The sequence below is a fragment of the Myzus persicae genome, unplaced genomic scaffold (genome assembly GCF_001856785.1).
Source record: "Myzus persicae strain clone G006 unplaced genomic scaffold, MPER_G0061.0, whole genome shotgun sequence".
Taxonomy (NCBI): Eukaryota; Metazoa; Arthropoda; class Insecta; order Hemiptera; family Aphididae; genus Myzus; species Myzus persicae.
Window position 1 is genome coordinate 584,141 of NW_019102723.1, and position 23,337 is coordinate 607,477.

At 31.3% G+C, this 23,337-nt stretch overlaps 1 protein-coding gene across 1 annotated transcript in view; it reads right to left on the reverse strand.

The window, feature by feature from the left end:
- LOC111033002 (neuroligin-4, X-linked-like) overlaps nt 1-11,144 on the reverse strand; it is a 318,532-nt gene extending 307,388 nt beyond the window's left edge. The window contains exon 1 of the mRNA XM_022313528.1: nt 10,649-11,144. The gene's annotated coding sequence lies outside the window, so the exon portion shown is untranslated. The remainder of the gene's footprint in view (nt 1-10,648) is intronic.
- Nucleotides 11,145-23,337: the final 12,193 nt, after the last annotated feature.

Below are 23,337 nucleotides of genomic sequence, written 5' to 3' on the forward strand. Positions count from 1 at the left end.
TTCGAAATTCTGCCAAAAACAAACACACACGTGTTCCCCCCTACCGTCCCAAAATATACAATACAAACCTACAATACAAATCCTACTACAGCTAATGGCCTCAGTTGCCGAAGCTTAAGATCAATAAAAAAAAAAAAAAAATTTATTTTTATTGTTATAAAATAAATATGGATATGTGTAAAAAATGTAGATCCTATATTTCTAATAATCATAATAATAGTAACTTAATATTATTATGTAACCAATATCAACCATTTAAATAAACTAAAAAAAAAAAAATTGTGATCTTAAACACATATCATGTGTGAGTTGTTCATGTGTTCATCTACCTGTAATTTGGATTAATAAAACAAGCTATTAAGTTTAAACACCAACTTATCAATTATTTTTTTTTGATATAACTTGTATTTAAAAAGGTTCAGTAGTTTTTGAGTCTAATAATTTCGGATAGAACTCGCTGACCTCGCAGCCAAAAATGCTATCACATCTTCACTATCATCACACACACAAATCATTTCCTCCAGTGACATACGAATGCTCATAACAAAGAAATGTCAACAAAGATTGCATCAAAGCTGGACATCTTATTATACGAAATTAAACCATATAAAACATAACGCCGGTAATTGGACATTTCCCTAAGAAATTCACAGAAAATTCGAAGTTATAATAACCAGACTAAGAGTTGGACACACTAAAATATCCCAAATTTTCCTCATGTCCAAAGAAGAACCACAAATGTGCACAGCATGCGGTGTTCAAGTCACCATCAAACACATATGCTAACCGAATGCCGAACCTACGACAATACCCGAACAAGCCACAACCTACCCGAATCACTATAGATACTATATACAATCACCCTCAATCCATTACCAACATCATGAAATTTATAACAGCCGCCAATTTTATTTCCAAAATTTAATGTAACTTATGTATATATATACAATTTATGTAATTTCTGTAATTTCTGCAATTTATGATTTTTGCACTGTAATCCCAATAGAACATGTTGCCGAGGGTATTATTAATTTAAAAAAAAAAAGTTTTGGAAAAGCCAACATCCGTTTTTAACTATGTAACCCGACTTCGGCCTGGAAAAAATAAAAATATAAAATTTAAAGATCTATATTGGTGTATCCTGGTCCTCGATAGTATGTTGGTCGGACCTAAGTATAGACTCTATAGTATATGGGATGATAAAATATAAGCTACAAACATCTTCCAATTATCAAAGAATCTATAGATATAACTTGTATTGAAATGTTCCAATAGTTTTTGAGTTCATCAACTCCGGATGAACCAACATCCAACATAATATCAATATAATGCGAGCGTTTCACTCCTCAGGTGACGTTTCAGCAGATCTCCTGGCTGACAGTAGCACCGTATATATTATCTAGTAAATAGTTGATCAACTATTATATTTTTTGTGACATTTTAAATGATTTCCATTAGTTAATATTTGTTGACAGATAAGGCGTCCAAAGATGATTTATGTGAAGTTTAATAATTATATGAGCGAATGAAAAAAATTAAATGATAAATATGAATTTTATTAACTGTAACCAATATTGCAACCCGGCGTTATCCGTGCCGACGATTGGTTTTTATTAAAAACTAGATTATCAAGTATTGGCCGTTAAAAATTCCTGATATCGTATAGCTATGACTTGTAGCATTGCGAGTTCCACGACTTAAGTTTGTACGTCTAATTTCTGGCATTTAAAAAACAAAAATATAGCATCAAAATTTACCAAAACTCCTAATATTATTGCAATGCTCTGATTTCTTATGTCAATTATACTTTATCGTTTAAAAGTTATATTCATACTAATATTCGGTAATCATAGTGTTGTTATACGCTCGACGGGCATTATTATTATTATTATTACTATTATCATTATTATACTATTAACACGTTAAATATTAAAAAAAATTTTTTATGAGCTACCCTTTGCACCTATGGTTATGAAAAATAGTTTAAATCACTCTCTGAGACCTACTTAATATACACACAACATTTCATGAAAATTGGTCCAGCCGTTTCCGAGGAGTTTGGTAACAAACATTTTCTATTGTGACACGAACATTTTATATGTTAGGTATATCTTAAACTTAAAGTATATCCAATGGTAATTGAAAAAGTATATACGATATGTAATATTTCCATTAGACATAATAGTAATATAATGTGTAACCAATGGCAACCCCATAAATACACAAAAAAATGTTCTGTTTGAGTAAGCCCAAATTAAATTCACGTGTAAGCTACTTTTTAGTTACCTATAGGAGATTAAAAGATACTTTAAAAACACCATCCAAGTCTCGAGAAATCAATTCATAAAACTTTTATTGAAAACGATCCTATAGTTTTTTAGAATATGGCTTACAGGCAAACATCCATTTTTATACTATATTAAATGAGATTATTACTATCGAATATTTTTGGTTGCTAATATTTATTAATAATGAGATTTCTATATACAAAAATGTAAATATTTAATCATTTATTTTTGTTCAATACGCCATGTATAACTTATGATTTAAACTATGTTAAAAAAATAACAGAAAAACAATAAAATTAATATCTATGTAGGTTTAAAAAAGATAGTATGATGATTGATTTTAACTCGGCACACATATTATATAATACCTCCGAGTAAAGTTCGTCAAAGTGGTGTGATAAAAATAAAAATGAATACCCCACAAGAAACAAAAACTAGGCAAATATTTATCTTATTCAAAAACATTCTTGCTTCAATGTAATTATATGATATTTGATAATGAATGTTATAAATTATAATAAACCTTATGGTAGGTAACAACGATCCAAAACTAAACATATACAATTCATGAACAACGGTAGAGAGAGAGAGAATGAGAGAGGGGGGAGATAAAGTCACGGACAGAAAATCCGGATTAAAGTAGATAACCGTATTTATTAATAATATAAAAAAATATTTTTGTAAAAAATGTTCATGTTATGTGTAGGTATGGATTAAAAAATATTGATTATTTATATTATTTATATTAATGTTTCGTCGCATGTGAACAAGTACGCGTATATAATATTATACATGACACGTGTGTGTAACTATATATGTATATTCTCATCTCTGCGGTTGAGGTGTTTTCGTCTCGGTTTGTTTGCTTACGCTACCGTTGTCTGCAGACTGGACCCAAACTTCGCTGATATTACGAACTTTTAGCAGAAAGTTTTGTCTCGGTCAGGTGGTATTAGCAACTCAGGGGCCCTACAGGGTGGTGTAGCACAAATGACCTGTGCAAACTCTTCAAGCACAGCGGCGTTAATTACATTTACAAACTTTCACCTATGTGTTTTATGCAAATCGGCAACGTCCAGGACTTTTGAAAACAGTCCAAAATCCAACGATAGTGAAAAGTTTCCATTTAAAATATTATATCGTTCGGGGGGTACAGTTTACACGCGAGCACAGACATAATATTATGCATACACTCGAGCATCACGTGAATAAATAACAATCATAGGGACGAAGGATAGGTCAAAACCGGGGTTGCTCGACGGCGACACAATTACCATATATTTTAATTTTAAAGATTTCGTAAAACGCTGTCACACGGCTATACGGTAACCATGTAAAAATTATCTTATATTGGCCAATACGAGTTCGCAACAATATGTATGCAAGTCTACAGCGCAATTTAGGTACGTCATTGCTTGCCGTTTTTCGGAATTTTATTTTTTGTTTTTTTAGGAAACTTTTGTTGACTCCCTTGAAAGGTACGGACATCAAAGTCTCCACTTGCTTGACCTTACATAACGTAACATTCCAAATTCCTTTATATCCAGCCAACTCTACTCTCTCTTGCATGATAAAATTTGAAAATGAAGAGGTCCCGTCGCCTTTGATAATATCATGTTTGATATTTAGTGAATGGACTTTAAAAAATAAATAAATAATATTGAATTTTGTACTGAATAATATTTGTATTTAGAGTACCGCCAATTTATTACACACAAATAAAACAATTAAATGATTGAGCGATATTTTTTATATGAATAAGCATATTATGGTTTTTAAAATTGTAAAACAATGAGAAATAAAGACTAGGTATCGTCATTATTGTTAGTAATGGTAAGTGTATGATTACCATTGCATTATTCAAAATATCACCTACAAGGTTATTATAGATGTACACTAAGTTAAAATACATAAAATTATACGGAACGAGGACAGGTAAATCCATTTAGGTTATCTATATGTGCTGTTCCACTTTCGATTTTGTAATTTTCAACATGGATTTAGAAAATTGTTGACATAACGACGTAGCGACTGTGACTTTCCAAAATAACATGTCGATTTCGTCGGTTGAATAGAATTATTTAAAATTTAAAACTTCGTAAATGATTGAAATTGTCTATATGCAAATCAAACACCCGGAAAATCTGAAGTAATTGGGTATGCTAATTTATGAGAAAAAGTTTCGTTTTCCTAAAAAGGATTCAAAATATTAAGTCGTGGCCTGAAACGCCGTGAAAAAAAAATAAACGAACTTGAATTTTAACACACTGCGAAATGTTCCTGGATAAACTTCAAAAACCACTATAAAACGTGGCAACAACAAAAAATTAAAATAAATAAATAATAAGAACTGCACTAACATAATATGTTAAATTGCCTTGGGAAATAAAGAGTGTGGCAAGAATCTGTTGCATAGCGCTGCAATTCAACAAGAACAGATCTCATCTCACCCCTAAAACTTCCATACTAGTTCAAGTTGGTGGCGAGGTTAGAGAATACAATAGTAATAATAAAAATATGTTTTATTTACAAAAAGAGTTAAATGAATATTATTAACCTAACCTAACCTAACCTAATACTATTCTGTGTTTTTATAAATATTATACAATATTATACATTATTATTTTATAATATTATTTTAATTCCTAATTTGTTACGTAATTTAAACACTATGGTTTTATATTAATACCTACGTTTGAAACGATTAAACGAACTAATGCAATGGCATGCATTAAGTTCATTATATTATATGATTTGTTGTATATTCATACGAGAATAAAGTTTAAACAATAATTATAAGGGTACGACTACGAAGTAAACAAAAAAAAAACAATACTTTATTATTGCTTAGGACCTAACGTTTAATTATAAATCAATGTCGTCTTGGTGATGATGTTATTGTTTTAAAAGCTTCGTTGAAAGTTATTATCATAACTAAAATCTAGCTAATATCAATCTATCAAATAAACATCATTAATCTCTTTTTTTAATATTAAATTCCTGAACGAATCGATAATCGTTTTATTAAAAGTAAAAAGCTGAACAATAGAAGAGTTGTGAAAGTGTTGTTAAATGTATTAAAGCAAAATGTATAATACGAAGCACTTACAGCAACTGATTAAAAACATTTTAATAGGCTAACTTTAACAATGAATAAAAAATATGATAATCTATGTAAACTTACGTAAAAATAAGAAAAGATGTCTCGTTATAAAATATACTGTATAATGTATTCGACGTTTGCCTGTTGTAAGTTATTCATTACAATTACACATCGTTTAATTTAAACGCAGTCGTTAAGCTAGGCGGAAAAGATCCATTTTAAGACAACTTTATAAAACAATTTTTATCATCCAGCGAATAGTGAATCACTCAGACTGTAATAAATAATTCAAAATAATTAAATAAATCTGGGAATTATTTTTAAAATGATCTACTTCAAGTGTTTAACGCATTGGATTTGGATGTTGTACTTATTTTTGCGATATGTTTAGTCGTTGAAAAAGATTTTACTCGGAAAATTAAATACGAATCATAAAAACATATTATTATCTATCCACATAAATTATAGTACCTACGACATTTATACATATGACGGTTCGAAAAACGATGAAAAATTGATTAAACCCGAAATGCCTATATTATTATTTTGTTTCTGATAGCAGACATGTTTAACATTATAGTGATGAAGTAGATATAAATCGATTTATGACTAACACAAAACATGGTCTTCTTACAATTACTATATATATCTCGTAGGTACTTACATTAATTGATAATGTATCGTGATTCGCTTTTCAACAGACGGCTTTGGGCATAAACATCTTGTAGAAGTTTTCAACTATGGTTTATAATCAAACTAATGTTGATTTTAGTTATTTGCACGTTATAAATTCAATGATTACCCTGTCATTTTCATCCATCGCACTGTTGTTTATAATTATATATAACATATTTGATTACTTTAAAATATACAAGTGAATTTAATTTACATAATATTTTGGGTGTATCTGACATAGGTGCTTAACTGGTCAATAATAATTGCAAATAAACAATTTTATAAGAACTTAGAAATCTATTTGTTTTTTTTTTTTTTAGATAATAGCATATCATTAGTTATTATTTTTCTAATGCATACTTCATAGTTTTTTTTACAGCCGGTTGCATTTCGCATTAAATAAATTCTATAACGCATAACAATTTTAATGTCGGAGGTTATATGCAAAATACGTCAAACCTGTGGAGCATGGAATAAATAATTCAATTATAATAGTATATTGGTGCAATGCGATAAAAATAGTACACTAACATTAGGTTAGGTATATGGTTGCGACTATGGAAGCAACCATTATAACATTATAGTTTGTAATCAAATCTGCTTATGCCAGTAATTCCAAACATAATTATTCAGCTACGTATTTTTCAAACCGTTTTAATATAATAATATATACTTTATAGTTTACTATTTTTTTTAACAATGGTTTTGCATAAATTCAATCAGAATATTAATAACAAACATGAATAACGTAACGGAGGACAAAATATATTTTCATATTACATTTCCCCACTTTTATTCGTTAAGATTGAACTGCTGCTAAAAACCAAACGCCATTAATCATCGTGTACATGTTTGTGTTTTAAAACGTTTATATATCAAATTATGTAATTTTGCAAACTATAACTCATCGGAAGTTTTCGTTTTCTTTTTTTCTACTGCTAATTACTTATGTTGAAATATATGACTCAATATTTATTTACTTTTATGAATATTAAAAAAAGATGAAATACATCTAATTTAATTAATTTTAATTAATATCTCATTTCAGCTGCGTATTAAATATTACGTATTGTCTTCGACGAATCAGATTATGAAAAAAAATACGTATAATTGTTTAAACGTAATAGCTTCCATATTTTATTGTACGCGCAATATACCGAATTTTGGTGTGGTCATTTTGTTTCCTTTTGACAAGTATTTGTGGTTTTTAAAACTTTTGCACTTCCGGAAAGAAAATAAACGACCCGCGCATGACACGTTGATTGATGATCAACAGAAAACGCAGACAAAGTTCTAAATGTACAACAATCGAAATTTCAGATTCAGAAAATTAGATACGAAACTTATATGCAAACGGCCACGAGTATAAACCGTTCGATTAAAAAAAAAATGTGATTTAGATGTATATATTTCTTAGGAATTCCAACAGCTGCAACTGCAGATCACACTGTATTCATATCGAATAAATTGTTCGATAGTGTTGTTTTTTTTATTATTATTATTATTATTTTTATTATAGTGTTGACGTGTTAATAATAAATGGTACCGATTCGGACTGTAATAGAACTGCCATCATTTATCTGACTGCCGGAATCCTAAATGTACGTGGCTTGAGGTCAAAATCCATTCGGATTTCTCCCGACTGAGTGTAAGGAAGTATTAGAAGAGAGAGAGAATGAGAATGAAACATAAAATTAATTTAAAAATATATAGTGTAATTTAGTTGGTCAGTACAGTCCGAGGGCCGAAATTTAATTTACGAATGCCACGGATGACCACAAATATGAGTTCCAGCAGGTATCAATGAATAAAATCGGTATTCAACATTTAAAGTCATGTTAAAATACAACGCAATAATTGTCATGAAGAAATTCTGAGCATTTTTTCTGTGCTGATAAATCTATTAAAAAAAATTCCACTTTTATCGGTATATTCTCTAGCGTATTATTATTATGTTTGTATTCAAATCTGAACGAGAAAGTTATTGGTTTCATCAATGACGACTTATATTTCTCTTGAAACCATTTTTAAGATGGATAATGTAAGTATTCAAACATTTTCAAGTGACATAACATTCGATATGATATCGGTTGTATATACGTATTGTATTTAATATCTTGACGTTTTCATTATTTTTCTAAAAAATATCGACGTTTTCAATCCAAGAAGATTTAGAAGTTACTATCTATTCTACCGTATTTTTGTTATACTGTTAAAATTTAGTATAGTTATATTATTTGTGTACTTGACGTTTCGAGTTAATCAATAACGCTCAAGTTCATATCGATTAAAAATTCTATTAGTTTCTTAAATAAATTAGGTTTGCAAATCCATTATATTGAATTTTTTTCAATAGTTTTTGGAAAGTCAATATTATAATTTTCCAATTATTTTTATCTTTATGGTGCTCCATTAATATAATTTAACCAAAAGTTAAATCAGTATTTTACATCTGCAACCTTTCTACGTACATGATAAACCCCGGTGTTTGATTTTTTTACTAATATTATTAGTAAATAAGATACAACAATAATAATCGATGACTATAAATAAACGAATTTAAACCAAATAAAACAACCCCCCAGTGGGATATTGATCATTGGAATCGATTAAAATATAATTTGAAAATATCAAGTGCACGTTTTCCCTCGAGTGCCAATTCCGTATAGTCCCTTGAACTCGGCCACTAGTGGTTCGATTATTATCCGTAACAGCTCCAATTGAGTACTAGGGGAAAAATAAAAAATAAACGACACGACGCTCTCGAGAGATAGTTCCATACAACAGAAGGGTTTATTTTTATATAATTTGTTATTTTTTTTTTCAAATTGCCTCTAGAGGTCTGAGAGGTGGGTAAATGAAAAAAAAAATTCTATCGATGATTTTATATACGATGACAGTGTGTAACGAATAACGAAAACATAAATCACAGCTATAAATAGTTTATTTGAATACTATTTCAACAAGACGTTTTTCATCGGCGAAAAATGAAGAAAAATAATTTTAGTCTAATGCTGCGTTTACGAGCTTTGTAGCATTTTAATTGCTACACGGCTCCATTCTTCAGATGTAAAGGACAAATAATTACGAGGGGATTATTGTAGGATATAATATATTTATGTATGTGTGTGTGTGTGTGTGTGTGTGTGTCTGGAGGGTAATGTCACGCTGAACTAATTAATATCTTTGTCATTTCAGCGTTCAACCGCAGTTATAAGGTCTACGGGTTTTTCATTACGGAACTCGCTAACTTGGCGGGCATTCATCCAATTCAATGAGACGATTTAAAATTTAGTCATGACGATTTGCTACTATACATATTGTTTTATATTATGTGCAATTCCGACGATAATGCACTGCGTTCGTCGAGACGACGCCACCGATTAGGTACAGACGGTATCGTTATGCGATAATAATATTTCGAGTTGCACACAAATAAGAACCGATCGTACAATCGTATTAAATTACAAATGGTAAAAATGTTCGTACACAAAATAATATAATGTGGTTACTCGAATCGTAGCTGGAACACCGACGAGAAAGTTTATCAAGCCCACGGTACGGTCGAGAGAGAAAAAAAAACAATTTATATATACATATATACGATGATAAATATTTCAAATGTGAAACTAATACTACTTGCAAATCCATAAAAACTTCAATGTCGCCTTTAGCGGCAACGTTGTTCTTTTTAAAATGGTAAAAAAATAAAAACAAAACGCAGAAAAAGTAAGTTTTTTTCGCTCATAAATAGTTTTCTTATTTGCTTTGAACGCTATCCAAAAATTAACTTTTTATGTTTTATATATTTTGTCCCCAAAATGTAGGGGGCTCCGTTCAAAACTTTCATGAGTTATGACCGACCTATGTTCGCATATACTTATTAAAACCCACGTATTATCGTTTAGTATAGAGGTTCGCAATTAGCAGAAATTACGAAGGCGGTAATACTTAAACAAATATCTTAATTTCAGAGGTGTGGAAAGTCGGCTCATTGTAACGCTTAGGTGTACATATATACCATATTTTGCTGGCCATCGTTTATTTGAATACTTTTAAAAGACTACACTTTATGTAACTTAAAAAAAACGTCTTGCATCTTGACGAAATTTAAAACAATTAGTATAGACGAAAAAATACTAACCAAACGAGTTTTCGATTAAAAACTAAAACGAACTATCAATTAATTATTGAACGAATATCTATTTCGACTCTCAGTTCGCTGCTATTTTTAGTAATGCATCGAGCAATTAAAAGTTTATTTTGTGTTTATCTATACGTCGACTACAGTTTAATAGTATATGAGCGTGTCTCGGTGAATTTCCACCATTTTGGAAATCGGCAGAGTACTAATAATTCATTGTTGTATCGTCGAGGAACTCGTTTCAAAATTGCAATGTGTCGCGCACGAGACGAGATCGCATCTTAATCTCGTTCCGGACGAGTACCGATATAATGACGCAATAAATCAAATCGATGGCGCAGAAAAACCTATTCCGGAGTAGGTGCTTTTTTCCATTTGTTTTTTTTTTTTTTTGTCATGAGTGCGTGAGTGTGTGTATGTGTGTGTGATGGCACTCACCACGATGTTTATACGGTGTGTTCGAGAGGCTGACGAAGACAGCGACGGCGACGTCATTAAACATTCACACACCACATCGGAACGGGCGCACAAAAAATAAATTACAACAACAACAATAATTATTTAAATAAACCACTCCGGCTAGAATATAATTATTTTAAAACTACAAAGAAAAAAATTGACAACATTTTCAAAAAAAAATATTTAAAAATAGAGATCGCACTGCGCACGGCGGTAGGATTAAATTTTTTAATTTCTATAATATTAATACGTGTACGCATGTGTGTGTATCTATGTACGAGTGTGCCTGACTGTGTGCGTGTGTACGCGTGTGTGTGTGTGTGTGTGTGTGTAAGTATGTGTGTGTGTGTGTGTGTGTGTGTGTGTGTGTGCGTGTGTGTGAATTTACGTGTATTTGGGTGTGTACGCAAAAAACAGAAAGCGAACGACTACGACGACGACGACAACGACGAACACCGCACCGGCCGGTCGAAGGGTTGCTCGGAAACTGGCGGGAGCGTCGGCGGCGGTGGCCAAAATGGAATAACGGGACGGCGGCGGTGTATGGCGCGGGCGAGTAAGGGCGGTTTGTATAGATTGCGGTGGAGGTGCGTGGTCGGAGCGAATGTCGCGGGGGGAAGGAATCATTCCTCTATATATTCGCGTGTGTACGCATGAACCACCCCACACGCGTCGCGTCGTCGTGTCTCCACCCGCGCCCAATTCTCCGGAGCGGTGACGGCGGCGTTCGCCTTGAGAGATACGGTCGGTCGGTCGGTTGAATGTTTTTTTTTTCCTTTTTTCCTCTGTCACTCTATCTCTCTCTCTCTCTCTCGCTTTTTTTTTTTTTTTTTAATCGACAGATCCGTTATCTCTTCAACACATGTGGGACGCGGTCAGGTCGGAGTGCCCGCGTGTCGCCACGGCGGTGTTGCGGTGGCGGTGGTCCTAGAGGTGGCAGTAGAAGTTACGGTGGCGGCGATGGCGGTGGAGGTAGCTGTAGTGTGTCAGTGACGGTGGAAAAAAAACCGAGGGCCGCCCCAATTCGATCAATCCACCGTCAGGTGAGGTCGGGTGGATATTATATATTATACGATTCCACAAGACAAATATTACGTTATAGGTACTCGCGCGAATATATTATGCGTTTTCCGCAAGCTCAGGATGTCCATCGTGAGTTCTATAATCCATGTAGTTATAAACACAAGGGGTGATCACCAAGCATGCTTACTCCGTATTATCCATGAATAGATTATGCATTTTTAGAACTAGGATTTTTGGATTTTTGAACTACAATAATGAACATTATCATTTCATAATATCGCCTCGGGTGCCTCCATAAATTGAATGAAATCTAAGTATTTTGAAAATTTACTTAATATTCCAAAGATCAGAATTTGAGTAAATGCGTTATCGAAGAAATATCATTTTAGGGGGGTAACCATTCAAGGTGAGAACTATGTGAACTATAGAGATATAGTTTTCCAACACTATCGTGGTTTGAACGGCACCGTTGTGTTCCGAATGTAACATGGATAATTGGTCTGTATATTATCATTCCGTGTAGATTTTTTATACACGATAATATTTTATTCGTATTATATTATTATAAGGCGAATAATAATTATTAGGAACCATTTGAAGACGACACACACACGGCTCGGCGAAACACATTTTATTTGTCGCCGGTTTTACAGCAAGTAGCTGCGGATTCGACTTTTTGTATCTTAAATAATCGTTAAAAATTATTTAAGTTCTGAGAATATCATGTGTGAAGCTTGATGGTGCTACTTCAGCTATAGAGTATTTAGCTATTCCTAATATAATGTAATAAATATTATGTTGTATTATATTGTGTCATAGACACAATTCCAATTTTTAAATGGGTTTTGCTGATTCGATACAGACCAAATTAATCAACAATAGCTCCTCCCCCTTAACCATCACTTATGTCATATTTCCAGACTAAACACTTATCCAATCAGATTAGTACAAACACGAAAAAACAGAATGATTCTAGATAACTACCTAGCTATTATACTATATTATCAATTTGTACTATAGGGCCCCATGTAATTGAATAAAATAGTGTTTACGCGATACTCGCAGGCTATACTCCAGCTCTTCATAATTATTATGTCTTTAAATAATATAATATTAAACAGATTTTAAATTCTATTATATTCAATATTGTATTCATAATCGTGTATTTTTATAATTAGAATACAATTAATAAGAGTTCATGATTATTCTTTAGAATGCATTGCTACATTAAATGTATGAACTACTTCTGTACCTATGTATGGCTAATATTTAAATATTTTTTGGGCCTAATAATTGTCTTCTCAAATTGCACATAATATGGTACAATCGTGAACGATGACAATCACGTCGGTGTGTTTAACTGGATCTCTAGGATCAAAGTTTGAATCAGACAGTCATTGGTGTATCGGACTCAGTTAAAATATCATATAATTATTATTGTTGTGGCTTTTGCCATCGAATACCAGCGTGCTTGAAGGCTATAGTATAATACCTCGAGGTGTTTATTATTATCCCTAGATGAGGTATAAATAATACTTGTGGTCGTCGATCGCTTCTGCGAGACATCATTAAAATCGATTTCGACCGGAAATAATATCAAAGGATTCGCACATCAAGGCGTTCGGTTTAAAGCCGACCGTTTCCTTGACAGTGAAGCCCTGTTAAATGTTTACGACTCGCTCACAAACTCGATTGTTGTTAGAATAAAAATATATAAAGCAAATGGCGACCGAGTTAAATTCCAATAACAGTGAGGTGTATGCACGTCGTCGAATCGGAGCAGTGCCAACCCATTTTGTGAGCAGATTCAAACATAGGTAGCGTACTATATCTCCTCCACTCTCTCTGTACTACAGATTCGATTGTGAAGAGTAAGTTTGCCACATGCTGGAAGTAGCTTTATCATATTATAGAATACTCGTATATTATACTCGTAGTTTATATTATGAACAAATAATTTTAATTATACATTTTAATTCTCCTTGATTTGTTTTCTATCTATGCCAAAACTCCACATATCTCCAACTTTAAAATAACAGATTAAAATATTTTAATGTCATACTTGATTTCGTTAACTTCATTATACCAATAAATTCAATAGATACTGATTATAGCATGATGACTCAAGTACCCATGGTTAGACAATTTAGAACCGGCATTAAGTGATAGTGTAAATTACTGTAACATTTTTTTTTTTATATAAACCATCAAATAATAATTATTAATTATTATTTATATGTGAACATCCTTTATGTTTATACATTTGCCAAGCTTCGGCACCAGAAAGAAATATTCCCTTAGCCACTGTTCATTAACATGCCATCCCTTGTCGTTGTTTTGTTGTTATGATGTTCAACTTTCACGTGTTCAAAAATACAACATTCGTCAAAAACGGTGACCTGCTACCTGTTATTTGTTTTGAAGAAGTCATCCGTTCGAACTTTAATAATGCGTACGCCCATTTGACTATACTTTAGATGATACCCTAAACCCGAGATACTAGTTTTTGTCTAAATTCGATGTGCTCACCTGCATATCCATATAATGTAACAACGTACCACGTTCTTCGCTGTTAGTAATTTGTCATTTCGAATTTGACAATTGTATTATTGCTGCATACTATTTTACCCTTCAACAAATCTGTGCTGAATTGAATTTCTCCGGGATTAATTGAATTAATCCCAGCCAGTCGATGTAGCTAGCTGTTTTTGGTACATCAAAGACGTTGCACTCGCCCAAATGCGCAATATATGGAAATGAATGAAAATGTGAATTTCACTAGTCACGCGGTTTTCAGATAAAAAGAAAACGTTCAAGCGCACACAATACTCCAATGTCGTCAAAAATAAATTCAAATAACCAATACAGATCGAACAGATTTCCGTGAAACACCGACTTTAATTATTATGATTTTTTTTTCTTTTTTATTCAACCATTATGATCAACGAACTGACTTTGGATCGAAATAATAATGGTTGCCAATATTTATGACAAGCTTTCTCCTAAAAGGATGTTAAAATATATTTTTTATGTTTTAAAAAACAAGATAAAACACTTTTAGAAGTGCCAAAAATATAACCAAAGTTAAGTATAAATCTCTCCATCTCCCCTAGAAATATTTTTCCGAGTTTAATCTACTTATTATGTCATCTAGATTATAATGTTTTGTTTTATTTTCTCGACAAAAACTTAATAAAAATTTGTTGAAGTGAATATTTTCGTCTGATTACTGTAGTCTGTAATAGTTTTCGAAATCCAATTCATTTACCACTGGAACTTAAAATATTGTTTCTATAGCTTCAGAAAAATACAAGATACCAAATAATCATTTATGATTGTAAGCTGTAATCCAAAATTGTTTCCTTTGGTTCTTTACTAAAATGGTACGTAATAAAAAGACGAACATAAGAAGTCCATAGAAATAATACTTTCAGTGTCAGTTTGTTAATAATATTTACATTTCTATTTAGTCATTTAGACCAAAGTCCGATTACATGATGTAACAATCATATTATTATTAAGTAACATTAAAACACTTATAGTTATCACATTTGTATTCATTCACTGTTCCAATAGAATACTGATCTATAGTAATTCTTAACCAGCATCAGATAATATTTTTGTCATTAAATAAAACGTTTTATTTGTTCAATGAACTTTAGCAGCAGTAGCCATTGAGATAGATAATTACATCATAATCAGTTATTTATTTATGGATTACATAGGAATAATTATATTTAAATATTTTCAATAACAAACAAGGCAGAGAATAACTTTGTGTGATCAAATATCCACACACATTTAAATACTGTACTTTTTTCAACATTTTACATTACCATTATAATTTATGCGTGGATTGCACATAATCAAATGTGGAAAATTAATTGACAATCTGCCATGTCGTATTTGAATAAAAACAATACACTATGATATAGATTTCAAGAGCATAATACTTGAAAATGATTCCCGCAATGGAACAAAAAATGTCGAAATAAATTTAATGTGAACAAATGAACATTGTGCGTATATACATATTATTATGCCCCAGCGTTTCCAGCCTACAGCTTGAATTGTTTTCTAGGACCTGTCAGCAATCATTGCATTGATAGTTTTACATAAATAACTATTATAATATGACGCAGACAAGCTTTTTTTTTATTTTCATCACAACGTCTACCAGCGTTCAATTATTTTATTAGGTATTCGAATTTTAATTTCGCAAAAGAATAATTCATCAAGCTCTAAAGGTAGAATAGTATATTATGTATACCATTACGTGTAGTGCTGGAGACGTATTGTTGTGCCCTCGGGTGACGTGGAAACAAAACGTTAATATTTTTCGATGATAAGACAATGTAGACAACGCAGTGACTGTACATCTAGAGTTTCGTTGAATAAATACGAGAATTGTTGCCGTCCGAGCGAATGTACCTAAGAATATATCTTTTGTGTCGATATTTTAGCATTAACTTTAGTAATGTTCTTGCCAATATAGTTTTACTTACAACCAATGGGAAAAGTCCTTTAAAGTCGTCTAACCATTTTCCAGAGTGGTTTAATATCCTACATATTAATTTAATATATTATGTATGTTTCACCAGCGTAATAGTTATTTTTAGGTATAGGTATCACATCAAAAAATGTGAAATTTGTATAGGTTATTTATGAAATGTCTACGTTTTTTGTGAGTTTTCATTGTAACGTCGAATACTAAATGTTTGCAACAATTACATTTTTAAGTTTCAAGCATTGTTTTTTTTAACTTAAGCCTCCATAATGGGTAGTTTTAGGCACTGTTGATTTAAAGAAAAAAATGGTGATCGAATCGTAGATTTTACTCCTTTATAATATATTCTAAATCACGAAAGGTCAAAGTTTACAGAATTAATTTGTGATTTATAAGATCGGTTAACATCTACTCTATATCGGTGGCTTATTGTTTTATACAGTAATCATAATACAGAAGCTAAGTAAGAATAATTTGAATGACATATTTAAAGACATAACTGATCATTAGCAATTGGACTACATTATTCATTGTTAGCTAAATAACCAGGCTTCGGCTGCCGATTTGTGTTAAATCCTATGTAGTATATAGGTGTGTCTTGGTCTTTGTGTTTTTCAGCTCTACTGTACCTCAATAATTCACGGAAAAATAATTGGCGTCAGTGTAGGTAACTAGCCTTGTGAAAAATATTAACCTAGACCGAAAGTTGAGGATTAGATTTATCATTTGGTACATGATTTAACATTACTTAAGCTACTTAGTCTTTAAAATTTTCTGATATCCATAAAAACAATCACTAAGATTTTCGTTAAAATATAATAGTTTCGATTAAATTATAAACATACAGCAACAAACATAGGTTAATTTTCTTGTTTTAAGATATAGTTTCTGTGATCAAAAATATGAAAACAAGATGATCTGATGCATGCCTGTACCTGCTTTGCCACCAATGGCAACCATTAATATACAAATTAAAAATTCTAATTTCTACTTGTATAATTTCAGTCTGCAAAAAATGGAAATAAATTAAATAGGTTTTAATTTTCACCGTGAATCCTCGGTTGAGGATATGACATTTAAAGTGCGAATTTCGGATAAAACTTTCTTAGTGGGTCCTTACATCACACAACTGAAAAATTCCATACTCGTAGCTTCGGATGTTCCAGGCGATGATGAATCAGTCCCTTAGTCAGTCAGGATAAGAAATTACATACAACTGTTGACTATTTTATGATAAATAGAAATTTGAATCAATACATAATCTTAATTAATGTATTATTAATAATAGTATACTAATCTAAAAAATTATACTCGTTATTTACCTTGCGTTGTAATTGTATAATATTTATTATAACTGCGTATGGCATGCATAAAAAAAATGTGATACACGCAGAATGCCAAATTATGTTGATGTACCATAATTGCCTATACAACACGCCGTGTTACAAAAAAAAACCTGACTGGATAAAATTATTATTATTGTTGTTATTATTATCATCATAATTCTTCTTCTTCTTATAATAATTATTTTTTTTTTTTTATTATTATTATTATTATGTAGTAGGTGGACATTTTATTATGTGGAAAAAGTCTCAATTGGTTTGCTAGTGTACAATAATGTAGTGTTGATTATTTATTATTATTGACGGTTTGTCAGCAACGATATATTATCTTGTTCGAGAAATATTTCTAGTTATGCTTGGTTTGATACTTTGTTTTGTATATGGGTCTACGTTTTTAACATTTGATGATATTATACAACGACAGAATAAGGTAAGCTTATTTTGAAAATTATTTCTACGACTCTTCTAGAACAAAATATAATATTATTGGTTTTAATTTTAAATCGCTTAGTATCGTAACCATAATAATTTAAAATCATTTTAATGTAACCAAAATGTATTTTTTATCAAAATGTATGTGTCTTATTCATTATTTATTTGGATAATTCGTGATGGTTTTTTTTCTTGCGCTCGTGGAAACCATGTAAATCAACAAACTATGCGATAAAGCGTAGCCTGAATTGAAAGTATATTCTGTATAGAATGACGCTACGACATATTATTTCACGGAATTCATCGATCTTTCATTCTGCCCACACATAAATAGTTAAGCGCTGTAAGACCAAGAACAATGATTAGTGTTTATTGTATTGATTTTTTTTTTTTAAGATCATCAACAAAAAATGATTTTTTCATTTAATTATTATGTAACTAGTGATCCATGTCTATGAATCACATATTTATTCAAAATAATTTTATGGTGAATTATTAATCTTATTATACAAGTAGATCGTTTTCTTAGGTATTCAATAATGTATTATATTATGCACATAAAATGATTCTTCTTTGAAGTGAACAAATTACATACATTTTCAACTTTTCAGAAGATGGCAAAAATAGTATTACATTTTTAAATTTGTGTACTCAGTAAATTCGTTTAATTTAGTATTTTTATAAAATAATTTCGATTGAGAGGTAAAATTTTAAAAATATTAGTTCATTAAAAAAGAATAACATAGGCTCTTGTAGTTTTTGGATATTTATTAACAAAACTCGAACGAAAAAAGGAATTAGTTTTGCTATATTATTGAATTTATAATGATTAGTCTTAAAATACCAATAAGTTAATAAAGTGAAATTAATATAGATTTTTTGTTTCTCCTGAAATGTTAAACAATAGGTACAATAGTTTACTTTTACCTTTTATTATTAATACTCATTATCCATTCTCGTAACTATATTATCACTACGATATGACATCAGGTCTGCTTAAACTATTTGAACAAAATACATTTTATTAAACATTGAGGGTATTGTATTACATATATTGACTAATGTCGGTTGCTATTTTACCAACATTTTTGTTGTTCCGGATGATGAATATAGCATTGATGATGACGGTCACCCAATAACCGCGTTAGGCGTATAATAAAATAATAATAATAATAGCGTATTCGAATAATATTATTAACGGGCGCGTTAGTCGGTGGCCGTCGTTTTGTGTACGATCGGAACAAATGTATTTTTCATTCAGCGGTCATTATTTTAAATAATTGCTGGCCGTTCGCGTAAAAGGTAACGATCGTTATTTTTGATATCATCCCTATCCCTCACCCTCTCTCCCCCTCCTTCTCACCGATTCCCCTTCCATATCTCTTCCGCCTCTCCCTCTTTCGTCCCTGCTCTCCGTGACCCTCTCTCTCTCTCTCTCTCTCTCGGACATCGTACGAACCGACAAAATCTCATCGCCGTACGCGGCGGCATTACTAATGATAATAACAATAATAGCATGTAGTGGCACTAGCCGTACAGGTGAATAGTATTGGTAAATCGTAGTGTTATAGTAGTTTACGAGGGTAAATTCAGAGTTGTATTCATACGTTCACGTATAGAGGCAACCCATTAATTCTCTCATCAGTCACTCTCGACCTGACAACTCGTACCGTCGCCGCACTCACACAACATATACTACAACTATACTATTACTATAATACGGGGCAGAAGGTCGGCACGAGAGTCTCGTCTACGTAGTAGGTATGTAGTAGATATCAACTATTGTTGAATTATAATATGTACATACATATACCGTACAGAACAAAGTATGTGTGCGTTCATTAATACACAGTCGTTTCCCAAAGAACGGGCGAATATTACTGCATAAGGAAAATATTCGCTACTACTGATTTTCAGTTTCGACAGGGTGGTAATAATATAGTTGAAAAAGTTATTGCAAATCTTAATATTATTTATAATGATTTTCCATTCGACGCTGTGCGAACAGCTTTGTAAAGCGCGATTAATTTGTCTCGGGCCAGCTCCTATTGAAAATCCAAATCCTAGTTATTATAAATATTATAATAATACCAAAATGGATATTACAGATGCGCTGTCTCCTGCGTTCCAGATTACCGATCAGTTAGCCTGGGAGCCCCGCCGAGAAAAATGTTTTCGGTTTTATCTTTGAAATAGCTCGGTGAGTGACCTATTTTCACATGGCAATAATATTTATTATAGAAGACGCGTGTATAACTTTTTTCAGCCAACGGTACAAACTATATTAGACGTTCACTTGGTTATTCAGTATCGTACATAGTCATATCTAGATATATGTCATATCAAATCATTGGTTTAAGATCGGACACAAATCGATCTATATTACAGCTATATTTTTTCAGTAAAATTATGAGAAATATTATCGTCAGAAGATACATTGAATTAACTAAATCAATTTGCAGGCATATCTGCTAAGACTCTTTTAATTGGTAAACTGTCCTATACTATTATTATTAATATCATCGCATGAAGTCGCATCGATAGTTAAAATTAAACATTAGAGCATTGATTCCCAACCGCTGAGCTGTGGCACAAAAGTGTGACCTGAAATTCTTCAAGTGTGCCGTGTAAATATTATCTTGTAGTATGTAACTTGTACTCCTTTCAGTCTGCAACTACCAACATTATAATACATATATATCCTCCGTAAATAGTGAACACTAACCTAACCTAACATCCTACATTAACACAAAACTCAAAGTTCATTTGTCTTGCAGGTATGGTAATTTTCATTTCAAATAAAAAATTCTATTTCATTTTTTAATATTCAGTTGAGTTTTGATTGGTTAATTTTTAACTTAATGAAGTTATGAAACATATTTAACGTTTAACTTAACACGGCGTGTTAAACAAGCTGCACTTTTCCGTATAACATCTCATTTTCTAAGTAATTCTACGTTTTAATATTTGTTTTGACCAGTGTAAGTACTGTATAGTATTTTCTCGTTATTGGCAAAACGCGTTGAACGAGTCAGCCAAGAAGTCTCCTTTTTAAATTTATTAGTAGACGTATTCCACATGGATTTGTATTTGATTGTCGAGGTCCAGGCATTCCATTACGCAATAGAATGTATGGCAGAGTGGACCGAACAGACTGAAGAATATATTATAACATTTTTGGGATTTTAATCTCAAATGAGATGTGAGTATTGAACCGGATATCCTCTACGTTCTATAATAATATATTCGACTTCGTATTATTTGAGTTTTGGTGGTTCTAATATAAATCCGGCCATCAGATTGTTTCAATTTTCACTTATTTCTATGTACTTAATTGTAAATTACATATTAAATTTATTTCACGATGACCATTTGCTACGTTTACACTGTTTACAGTACCCAACAATAGTGTTCCAACAATAAATATTATGATTTATAACCATTAAAATAGTTAAGATTCATATAATTAGTTTAACATCGATGTAAATATCATGAGTAAATAATACAATAACCTGCTCCGTTTTTGCTTTTTTCTTAGAACGAAGTAGGTTGTACATACAATAAATGAAAAAGTGTTGCCATGAGTCTTCTTAAGAAATACGTATTTATATAATAAAATTATTAAAATACTGTATCTAAATAAATAATAAATATGGATAATTGGACATGTATAATAAATATGTAAAAATATATTGATAATTTTTTTTTTAATTCAGAAATTATATTTGAAAAAAGTTTGATATTATGAAAAACATTTAAATTCATGCAATTAATTCATAAAAAACGTGTACAAAAATTTTTTTATCTTATTTTATGATCATCGACCTAATTTACTGACCTGGGTAGTAATATAATTGTTTGAAATGTGTTAACCACCAAATTCATTTTCATCGTTATTATCGAATATTATTTTAATGAGGCACTGTGATCTAAAAATAATATTTATTTTAATCAGATAGAAAAATTTACGCACCTTAGCATAATAAATTCATAAATGAAACACAGTATATTAATATTCTATCAGATAATGTAACATTTGTCTTTGTTTTCAACTAATTCTTTGAATTTTTTATATATTAGATTTAGCAAAAGGTAACACATTTGCACAATTTTTAGAATCATAAAAAATGCATGCAAGTAGCATTAGTATTGCTTTATATGTATTTATCAAAGCTTTAGCAATCTGGTGCTTTAAGGTTATAAATACTTTTAATGATTTAAATAACTCATTTGAGCGTTTTTTTTCTTTCGATTTTATGCAAATAACTGGAAATTTTAAAAATTAATATGCTTAAATGTGAATGTTAAATTTTCAATCTATGGTCGTATAGGGTAGTATAATGCAACGCTTAAAGCACTTTTACTGCTATAAGAAGTGTTTCCCAGAAAAACAGAAAAAACACATGATTGAAAATGTATAACTTTATCTCTTAGTTTTCCGGAAAAACGATAAATTCATTTTAAATGAGATATCAATAACTGGCGAATCAAAGTTTATTTTCAAACTCTGATAGTTTATCTTTATCCTTTAACTAGGTATTTACTAAGTTATATCTACAAGACTTATCACCAATTTAAATAATAATATTTAGGAGTACCCGATACGTGTTAAAAGTGTTAACTTCGTAAAGTTCAGCATGTATATGGCTAATTGAATATCTCGTGTTTGATCATTGTATTATAGTGTGTTCGAACCACTTTAATTTAATACCAAACACCTGTGCCTAATTCTCTTTCGAAAAAGTCCATAGTTTCCATTAGTCTTCAGACTCGATAAAATATATATATTTTAAAAATCGTACCAATCTTCTTTGCGACCACCTCTCCAACCATATCTTACCCATAACCGTAATACCGTATATTGCTATGAATACCATCATATTATTGAAAACAATAGTAGTTTGAAAACAAAAATAAAAATGGCAAACGAAGTGGATGAAAAACCAAATACACACACGTGAGCGAATTATCTAATATTCACTTTTGTCAGCTGTAACAGGAAATGCCTACCAACTCACGCCCTTCTATTCCACAAAAATAAATTTCCGGTCAGGTTATGCAATCACCTATCTCAACCCGTTTATGAATGCACCGAGTGTACCGTGTAATATTCTTATGCGCAACACAATCGGGCTGTTGCAGTGTGACTGTGAATTGGATGTATAAGATAAATATTACGTGCGTCTTAAATTAGCATAGCCTTTGAAATTACGTTAATTCTTATGCACTCTGGGTTCGGTGCTATAACGCAAATATTTATGTTGAACGCGTTCCTTGATACCCAGGAATATACGTATAAATACACCTCAATTATGTTATACGAAGTACTTAAGGGGGCGGGGACGGGGACGTGATTGTCAATA